The 11253-nt window shown below is 38.5% G+C and overlaps 1 long non-coding RNA gene across 1 annotated transcript; it reads left to right on the top strand.

Moving 5' to 3' along the window:
* Window positions 1–8062: 8062 nt before the first annotated feature.
* On the top strand, window positions 8063–10884 carry LOC120321905. The gene is made up of 2 exons (XR_005561635.2): window positions 8063–10375; window positions 10447–10884. It is a non-coding gene; the product is annotated as an uncharacterized LOC120321905 (long non-coding RNA).
* Window positions 10885–11253: the final 369 nt, after the last annotated feature.

Below are 11253 nucleotides of genomic sequence, written 5' to 3' on the forward strand. Positions count from 1 at the left end.
TCAAGCCAACAATCTGCATTTTAAGCCGCAAAAAGCTCACTTTTCCCTGTGTGCGAAAATGTGGCAGGACATTTTTAGTTGCTCGTGGTGTCCGTTCCGTCCTGTCCTGATTGCTGCCTTCTGGCAGCAGCATTTTCTTTTTATTTTTGTTTCAGTCCAAAATAAGAACAGAAGCTGCTGAAATTTTTCATTCAAACTTGTCTGGGTGACTTTCTCCCCTGTGATTCTGTCTCCTTTGCGTCTCGTCCACCGCCCTTCTCTCCTGCCAATTACAAAAGTTGGAAATTGTTGCAGTTCTCGTTTTTGTTGCATGTTTGTTTATGTCTCCGGTGCATTTTATACGTATTCTTTTTTCCCTGACCATATTTGCTTTCCTTTGGAACCTGAACTTTTAAAGGCAGAGTTTTCGGTGCCTTTTATTGTGGGTTGAATGCAATTTAAAAAGAACTGCAAATAAATTGGAAATATACTTAAAGCAACAATTTTACAAATATCTTGATCATTTCATTGTAATGCAAAATGTTTAAGAATTTTTTCTTCGTTTCCTAACAACACAAATTCCTCTTTTCTATCTCTCGTTATTCTGTATATTGGGTGAATCATATTGCTAAATTAGCGAAAGCAATTTGATTCTGCTTTTAATTGGCTCTCCTTACATTCCATTGTTGGTATTTTTTGCGTGTTTTGAGTGCCTCTTATATGAACTCATCCCATTCACTTTTGTTCTCTACATGATCTGTTTACTCTTCCAGTTTTATTTTGATTATAATCTTAATGTATTTACTCACCAAATCGGAAAGATCTCAATTCTTTTTTAACGAAAGGAAGGAACCAAATTATTTGGAAAAATCTTAAATGCGAACACGATGTTTCAGTCGGCTGTGTAAAGATAAAAGAAAAATGTCCTTTTGGGAAAATTTAAAAATAAAGATAATTAAATGCAGGTCTCTAGTGGCTTTCTGTGCGGTTTCCGCCACGTTGGACTTACTGCACTTGGTTTGATGAGTAATCCCTGCCAGTCTGCAACCAACATTTATTCCCTGTTGGCTGTCATTTTCCACGGACGTGGCCAAGTCTGCCGCAATGAGAAAACATTAAAGTATAATGGCTGCTGACATATATTTCGCTTATTTTTTCGCATCTTAAGATTTACTCGGTACCGAACCGATTGTTGAAATAATAAAGAGAAGTTATTGGCGCAGTGCGCCTTAAAGTGAGAATCTCCTCGTAAAGTGTCCGTGCGAGTTGAGATATGTGTCAGTTATGCCGATAATAAAAGACACAATCCAGCAGCTTTAGTCATTCACTCCAGAGAATCCTTGTACGTGAGGCGATTACCATAATTAGATAATCCCGCTCAGCTCAACAAAATTCAAAACTCATCGCTCGAAACAACACCTTCCTATAAGCTGACAGGAAGTGTGTGCCAGGTGTGTTTCCAGTGCTTAAATATTTACACAATGAAAACGATGCCCCCAGAAAACCGCAGTTGCTCCCCCCTGTAACCCTTAAAAAATCCCACAGGTGACAGGATGCAAACTTTGTCTTAGCAGCCACACATCAGGCTTAAACATCAACATCAACTTTCGGTGTTGGCCCACCGTTTTCCCCTTGGGCACTTAAACACCTACTTAAGTGCTCAGGCAGAATTTTGACAAACTCCTCGTAAAATTTTAATTTCATCACGCACATGCAGGGCTAAAGTTAAAAATTATCCAGTAAAAGCTAATCTGTTTCTGATCTGAATATTTAATATCAATTTATGTAATCCTCTTACAAGTTTAGAAGAAAGTGTTCACTTGCAAATTGTATTAGTTTTTAGTTGCGGTATTTGTTGCTCTGCACTTATTAAATTCCCTGAGGCTATAATATTTATACCTAATCAACCATTTTTATTAACGGACCTATTGATATATCAACAATGTGCTGACAACAAGAACGAAGTTCTAATGAAATATTTTTCCACAATATTTAAACTCATTCCCATATGAAGTTCTTACTAGTTTTCAGCGCAGCCAGCCATTAAATCCCGTTCCGACATTTTCCTAGTTTCCCAGAGATTTCCCCGAGGCATTGGGCTGTTTTCAGCGTCGCCTGTTTGAGCATCCGAGTGGAGGAGAGTGGGTCAGACAACAGAGGGTAAACAAAATTGTTTTGTTATGGCTCGGAGTTGGATATAAAAAACTGAAAAAGCGGCACAGACAAACAAACCGATAATCATCTCCAGTGTCCCGTTTTTTGCATAGCCATAAAAACTTTTATTTATTTTTTCACATAATGTAGACCGTAGCAGAACTTTAAAGTTTTTAACAAAAGTTTAATCATTGCCAAAACGTATTGGCCGTATTGCAGATAAGCTTAGTTAAGTGAGACATGCCAAAATTTGAAGAAACTTTTGCAAACCGTGCTGCATTTGAATGCTGCACCAAATATGCATGACATGGAAATTAAAAGTAAATATCTGAGCCTTGTGAGCACTATTTGCATGTCCAACTGTTGAATTTAAATATTCACTCCACTCTGCAATTCATACATCTCATACATACAGCATGAACAAGTATAAAGTTTATGGCCAGCATTGAGTTTTTTTTTTGTGTTTCCATTGGGGAGACATTTTAGCTGACCACGGGTAAATGAGGGAGAGTTTAGTACCAGTGAATTGCCCCAACAATTATTAAAATGGCTGTCAGAAGTCGCCCATATGCACACACCGCAGAATATACTGAATATTTGGGAATATACACACTGACTAACTGACTGAGTGTGTGGGGAGGGTTGAATTTACTTTTGCTACGTGACTATTCGTAATTTTTTCTGTTCACGCTGCGTATACGTAATGCGAGGCGAACTAACCCATGGCATTTGCCACTGCCTTGGCCCCTTGGAAAGTCCTCCCGCCTGGATCCTTTGCCCCTCGTCCTGGCTCTCCCCTCCATTGTCATTGCTTGTATGCTAATGTCACCCGTCTGTTCTTGGGGCTCTTTTCGCATTCTCATATTCATTATTATGCTTTTTATTATTTCTTTGTTTTTGTGCTCCCAACCACACTTTTTCTTTCTATCACGAATAACATCTGGTCTTACACAGAGGATAAACAGATGAATTAGCCGCGGAAAATTACATGTGACAACCCGCAGCTGAGTTTGAAAACGAGCTTGACATCCTGAGGAGAATTTTAAGTTGCCTTCCAAGCTGTTCAAGGACAATTTCCCAATTGTGCTTGTACTATAAGCTCAAAAATTAAGCTAACAAAGTTGTTCTTCACATTTTTTTTAAACGTAAATTCAACCGAAGTTTTTACCAAAGTACATATGTATATCCTTTCATGCAGAGCTTCAGGTGATAAATTGACATTATTGATCTGTGTGTGGTTGGAAATGAAAACCTTTCACGGCAGTCACAAATCGAATCTTCCAAAGGCTTTATGCTTATTGTCGATTTTTTTCTGATTTCGTTCCTTCTGTGCGATGAATGGCAGGATTGAGGCCTTTGAGCCTGACATTCAGCTTTTGGTTTGCCAGAGGATTTCATAAAGGTTTTTGAAAGGCATCTAAGCTAAGCCCATTTGGCATTGTTTGCTTGTACAACAAGTTGGCATCAAGGCACATTTGATTTCTTAACGAATGGAAATGATTTAATAGAAATATAAATCCCAATTTTCGGTCCAAACTCTTGCTGCGTCTTACATTAGTACATGGGGTCATAAACATTAAAAAGTTTTCTTCTTAAATATACTAGAAGTTTCTGAAGCAAGAAAAATCTTGTAAGATTCACGATAAATGTGAAATGCACCACGTTCTTTGTATACATTTGATTACTTTGTAAACATTTGAATGTATAGATAAATCGCTGCACTTGCATTTCGGTGTTTTTCAGAAGGAATCGTCAGGTAATACCTTTGTGTAGTTTTATTGACTTCACTTGCCAGGCATTTCTGTGGGACAAAGAGGCCAAAATGCTTAGCACGTGATGTCAAAGCCCGCAACTGAGTGGTTTACTTCACCCGCACTCCCAATGCGGATTCGCTCATACGCAGTGTGCACCCGACTGACTATCTGTTTGCTCGACTGCCGGTCAATTTGGCCGCTTGTCAGTTTTCCCGGACTGCCTCCATTGCAATTTCCCCATCCGGCGGACTTGTCTTTCATTTCCGTGATGCGCTTTTCGCCTACGTAATTGTGCGTGCAAACGACAATGGCTAAAACCCGCTCTAAGTCGGCCTAAAAGAGCCGCTGCATGCAGTTTACCCCCTGACCTATTTGAACACTTCCTCCACACCGCACATCACTTAATTGCCGGTTTCCCTTGCGAGAACAGGCGGGGAAATTGACACACAAATGACCCGTGGGTTTCTCTAGACTTAAAGCTAGAACGGATTATCAGTCAAGCGATAGTATTGCTTGAATACATTTAAATTCCTGCAATTTAAATTGTTAGTCTTTATCTAACCCCAGTTGAAAAGATCTCTGTACAAATCAATGTCTGCGTTTCGACATTTATTCGTGCTCCTAATCAACTCGCAGATGCATCACCTACAGAATCCCACTTGATTGCTTTTCACCGAAGCCATTTGATTTCAGCCAAATCCACTGTCGATTCTACATTCTACAGCCAGTGCACTTTTTCCGCTGACGGCCAATCTAACGCACGTCCTGGTCATAAAGTGGACTGTTCACTAAGCCAATTTCAGAACGTTTATAATTGAAAGACACCACTGGCAGTAAGGGATAAAAATAAGCGATAGAACAAGCTGAGCGAAGAGATTAAAGTGAGTCATATTTAAGGAAAGTTATTTAAACACTTAAAATGACTCTATGCATACGAACAAATTAACGGTTGCTTGTAACTCTATGGACTGTGCGTTCTTAATCTACTTAGTATAATTTGTCAGTATGTAAGGTATACTTTGGAATGCCGCATTGCATCAGCAACACAATTTCCAAAGTTTTTCCGCAGCTTCGCTTTTTGTGGCCATTACCTCAGCCTGAACATTGGAACTTTCTTGAAAAAAATAAGCAAAACAACATTTCTTCCAGCTGCTGGGAAGGATAACATGTTCTTTGAATTTTCTTTTGAGATAAAGGTGTTAAGAAATAAATTTATAGTAAAGTACTCTTTGCTATGACTACTGCTTTACTTGTATGGAGTTGTTAGGCACTCCCTCTCACTTTTCGCAGTAAAAGAGCGGAAACGACATTCAATTGCACTAGTCACGGAAAAGGAAGTTGACGCCATTCTCAGCCCAGTAATGTTTACCTTTTGCTCCATCTGTTTGCCAGCTCCCAATATTCAGTATTGTCCCATTATATTTGGTCTTTGTTGCTGACATCTTAACGGAAGTTGAAAGGCCAAGCATTGTCCTTGCATAACGTCCATCAATGTGGAGTGGAAGAAGCTTCTCTTTGTCAGTTCCTAGTTAACATTGTGGCTTTTGTGTGGCAGATCTACATTGAAATCCGCAAGATGCACACAGAACGGACTCTTCATTTCTGTCAGATCCACTAAGCTTTTGCCACAGCAACATACTCAGATATTTAGGACCAATGATTAAATCCTGGATTTCTTGTCTTTGTTGACAGGAAAATTTGTAATTTAATTATAAATGCACCGTTAAGAGTCACAATGTAATACTAAATTCAATGGGGCCGAAACAGATTTATTACATTACCAAGTAACACATTTTAATTTCATGCTGCCTGAATAGGGCTTTTTAAGGACAATTACGTTTAAGGGTCCATAACTATTTATAATACATCCCATTTTTTGCAGAAATCAATACGGAAGGGAGTCATCCCATTTGTGAGATCCTTTTTCCATAGTGGAAACACTTTTTGAAGGACTTATTACCATGCATACCGTCCGTTAGGCATTAAAACCATTTTGCTACAGTTGATGGCTTATGCTGCTAAATCGATGGACTGATAATTGAGAGGATAGTTAATAATGCTTCTAAACAGTACTTCACATAACTACTAATATCAAAATTAGGAAATAATTATAAATACCCATTAAAAGTTATTATATTAGTTTTGATGCAGGGTGGTGGGTATTTTTAATCAGCGTTTTCGCCATAACTTGGCACAGCTAAAATAAAGACTGTTTTGTGCTGCTTATTAACATATCTAACTATGTCCATGCCAACTACTTTGATTTTCGAATAAGGGGTACCATCATCAATATTTGCGAAAAATGGCAAAAAATTACTTTTTCTTTTTTACAATTTTTTTTAAAGCTTTTACATATTTTGTTTCATTTTATTATTTTTTTCGCAATTTCGACCGATATTCCCGAATATTTTAAGATTATAGTAAGCGCTTCCACTCCCTGAGAAACGGGTATCTGATAGTCGGGTAACTTGACTACAAGATGCCCTCTTGTTTTACTTACATTACTTAAGTCATTTTATGTAGGTTGTAAAGTGCCCTTCATGAAGCCCGTAATTTATTACTTGTTAAGGGAAGTACGAATGCCTGTATTGTCGTTCTTCTTCATGTCGCTGTATTTTGAGCATTCCGCATCTTTAAGAACAAGGATGTTAAACTTTTACGCATTTCGGGCTTCACCAACTGCCAACCACTTGAGTCTCGCTTATGCGACCACAAAAAGTTAAGCGCGTTAAATTTCACAGCTTCGCTGCTTTGAAGCTTGTGGGGTTTGTTTTAAATTTTTCAGTCCTGGCTCATATTATTGCACTAAATTCGTGCAATAATTCATGATTTGCTTCATTGTAGATTCTGCATTAGTGGCGGTTGTACGCATATATTATTTCAGTCACCTAATCAAAAATGCGGCAAATTAATAAATTTCACATTAATTCAATTTACAAGCTTTTGTGGCTTACCAAAATGTATTTTTAAAATGCAAGTTAAACAAAAGCTGGTTGCTTGTTTATGTTTTGTGTACGCATAATATAAAACCCATTTTAGTTAACACAGGCCACCGCATAATTTTCATGTTGTTATGCAAAAAGTGAAAAAAACCAAAAGATGGCAAAACAACTGAGATACATTGTTATTAAAAAGAGAGTCTATCGAAAAAGTGTCATATACGAGATGGCTTTAATTGAAAATAATTTAAGAATTTTCTATATATCTATAGATATTTTTAGACCTACACATATCGACCTTCTTTGTAACTTGTAAAGACTTGTTTAATTAAAGAGAAAAATAAAAATTTAACAAAAGAAATAGGAATTTGTATAAAATACTACAAAAAAATGTATCCACGTTTTCCTCCGTGCATTTGTCCTGATCCCCGGAGTTGACTGAATCTGCTGTCATTTCTAGCAGACTGTGCACCTTTCAGGTCCTTTCTCCAGGGGCTTCGACTTGTGGCATAAAGTTTGCGACCACAGCAAAAGTGAAGCCTGTCTGAATAGTGCCCACTCTCCATTTCGTCCTAGTTCTCTATTCTCTGCACCTGGAACTCCTGGCGCTCCTGGCAAAGTTTGATTAAAAGGCCAACAGAGCAACTCAAGTTGCAACGGAGCTCGCCCGTCTGGGTCAGAGCCCAATTCAAAAGTTGGCTGAGGTGGGAGATTGGGTTTATTTCGGGCACGTAGTCGGATGAGGGAATTTGCAATTTGAGTGCAGTGGCTGATTCAACTGCAGGTGAATGGAATGTAAATGTGGTTCGCACTGGGAATCGGCTGTGTACGAGGTAATATAGGGCTTTCAATATGGCCTTTCGCTAGTCGATTTCCAATTTGAATACCTGGACGCGCTAATGGATAAGCTCGTTTTATTTCAACCAATTTTTATTTGCCACTACATTTGCTACAAATTTTAAAACTAATTTGGACGAAAGTACCTTTTACTGAATTAATGTAATGAATTTATAGCGAATGTATTCTTCATTTGCCCAGAGGCAACTTTTTATTCTGTAGTAAAAGGACAGATAGAGAGAAACAACGAAATGAAAAGTAAAATCGTGTTGCTCATGTCGCCCTTTGGGTATTTCATGTGTAATGTTGGGTAAATTAAATTTAAATTACTGATTAAAATACAACACCATCACTTTGCTCGTTATTAAAAAAAAATATTTTTTTTGTGAAATATATTGATATATATACATACATATTATGGCTGTAAAGTACAATGAAACCGGTAGGACTGATATTGCATTTAGCAAGAATTTTGTCATTTGGTGACAATGTTTTTATTACTATTCGTTCTGCTATTTCGAAGCTGTTATTCTGTCAATACTTTGTTGTTTGTCAAAATATTTTTAAAAAATCTGTTAGTTTTTATTGAAGCTGGCTGAAAATCCAAGCCTAACCTAAATACTGCGTCACATATTCGCCTGCCATTTCTAGGAACGTGATCAAATTCATGGCAGGTCAAGTGGAAAAGCGAATGCAGAGGGAGCCGGACCGAACCCAAATTCATAAAGCAAGCCCAAAACCGTCTGGCCATCCCAGGCTGACCGTAAAAACTTTCTGCTGAAGGCAAAGCAAAACAAAACTGTGGCAAAAACATAAAACACAGCAAAGAGGCATAAACAAACAGAGCGCAAAAGCATAAAGCGTACAAGGCAACAGCAAAATGTCCAACTTTTGTAATCGAGACCCCTTGATGGTGACAGGACCAAGGACCAAAGCTTTCCAAGCTGCAGTGGGGGAGTTGTGAAAAAAAATAAACAAAAATATAAATATTTTACTTGTAGTTCCTCGGTGCAAACACCAACAAACTACAGCAAGCTAACGCAAACTAGCCGAAAAACAAGCAACAGCTGCCAAATGGGAAACAATCAAGCCCAGAGCAGAACCACTAAAATATCCTGTGAAATTGCTTCCCAGACACTTTGCCCAATCCCTGGCTCGCAGTAGTTTCGGTTGGAGACTTTTGACTCATAGTAGACTCATGCCAGCTCCTCTGGCATCATTATTCATTTTCGGTTGAGTAAAATTAATGAGCTGACCAAGCTCAAGTGGTGGCTTATTCTCTCTCATTTTGGAGTGCTCAAACGGAATGAACTCGTTAGTTGACCTTAAATGGAGCTCGAGTAACAACAAACTGGGATTAGTTTCCCGGCAACGCAGGTCATAATTGAATGAAATGCGAACCAAGTTATGGCCATAACAGGAATTTTTATTTTTAAGAAATCGAAAGGGTCAAGCCCCGCACTTGTTGTCATTGATTGGGTGCAAATCGATTCCTTGTCATGGAAACTGGGTCACGATGAGCAAACAAACAGTAAAACCCAGACAGCACAGAAAAGTTGAAACCACTTTTACCCATTCAGTTGCGACTGTTACGAGTTCAGGCCATTCAACCCACCAGAAGCCGACGAGCAATTTATGTGCCGTGTTTAATATTTCTGTGTATACTATAGCTTTCGTCTGGTCCAACTACCTTTGTTGTCGCATCTACAAGTGAGAGTTAAATAAGAACAACAGTGAATATAAAAAAGGTAGGGAATCTACTACAATTTATTTGTTGTATCTGCTTGCACATTGGACTTCTAGGATGTCGCATGATATTGATTAAATGCTTTCTGAGTCCTTTACAAGCAAATCATCGAATGATCCCCTAAACGCACTTCTATGAATCTTGACTTGACTGAAGTCCTTCATGTGGAGCATGTCAATTGCATCATTAATAATGACAATGCGGCAGATGGCCACTGGCCATTTCTCTCATATATCACGAAACGTGCCCAAGAATCCTGTGTGTGTACGTCTTTGAGTAATGGTTGGAACATGCAGGACGAAAGTCATATGGTGAAGTGGAAACTGGTGTTTTACTAAAATAATTGTATCACTAGCCTCTCGATATCGACCGTTTGGCAGTGGCCTAAGAATAACCCTTGAAAATGTGCACTGCATCTGAAAAAAGATTTTATTACATTTCGTGAATGTCTTAAAATTTATAAATGGTTGTCACTTTATTTTACCATGTCATGTGACACTAGTAAGGGTGAGATAAATGCCTTGAAAAGTGGATCTTCCCGGATTCTTGCAAAACGCCAAGAATGTAAAATTGAAGTGCAGCCTGTTAAATTCAGACGTTGAATACTAATATTTTTGCCGGCCGCGAAATGTATGCATACGTTTTCAAGAGTGGAAAACGAGATTTTGTTGCGTATACGCCACGTGGTCGTAGGGAATACGTAAGCCACAAACTCTGCCAGCACATGCATGTCTTCAATGCAGCCAAAGCCATAAATTTTCCTAGCCAGCATGTCGAAATTCTATTTTATTTCCACCTCAAAACGAGACAGATGAAGTATGTGAGAAAGAAAAACGAATTTATTTGGATTAAGTCTATAGAAAATAATAAAACATGCTCGCCTTTTTTTTTCATATAAGTTTAATAACGCCAGGAAACATGTAGAGACATCCATATCAACTTTAATTGGGTTTCACCACCAAAAAGTGAGTAACACACCACCTGCAAACTGCAGCATCATCATTACCGACTCGAGCCATTTTCCTGCTGCTTTCAGGCGCAAGTCAGGATCTGAAAAAGTGGCCAAGATGTTGCAAGTATTCTGTAAATCAGTTAAGTTTCTTGCCACACCTCTGCTACATCATACTGGCAAATGATGATGTCACGGAATGTTTCCCCGTCTGGGTTATGTGTTCACTTATGCGAGTACTTGACATTTTCCGCGTCCCCGACTATCAGATGCCATTCCACGACCGACAGATGTCTGCGAATATAAAATGGCTGAAGGCGAGAAAAGTGTGAAACTGTGCACATGGTCATTTGGCATGGGGATGTCAGCAATATGGGAGACATGGCAAACAACTGGAGCATGAATATTGCACGGTTGAAATTGGCAGAAATACTTTTACAAGATATTGTACAAAATAACTGATAGCTGTGAAAAGTACTTAATGGAAAAATGGGACATTTTCTCATTAAAATTTCGCTAACTTAATTTTTTGCTAAAAGTGTGACATATTTCCTTTTTTTTGACATGTCTATGTCTGAATTTCTGGCGTTATCAATAGGGCGGGCAAATTGCTTCAGCAGTTTAGAAATGTGCCAGCTGGAATGAAGCCAAACAAGAACCTCTTTCAACAGAATCCGGGGCAATTTCAGCTGCTATGTGCGGTATCCTGTTGCCAGATGCTGGCACAATCATAACGAGTAATAAAAGTCTAGCTCTGAATTCACTTGGGCCTCAGCTTGGAATAATGAGACATCAGAATGGATATTTTATGCCAGGCGTGATAAATCACGTGCTAACGGAAACATTTCAAAAAGGCATAATTTAACACTTCATTTTTATTGCCACTTCTCGATT

Source organism: Drosophila yakuba, chromosome 3R, assembly GCF_016746365.2.
Source record: "Drosophila yakuba strain Tai18E2 chromosome 3R, Prin_Dyak_Tai18E2_2.1, whole genome shotgun sequence".
NCBI lineage: Eukaryota > Metazoa > Arthropoda > Insecta > Diptera > Drosophilidae > Drosophila > Drosophila yakuba.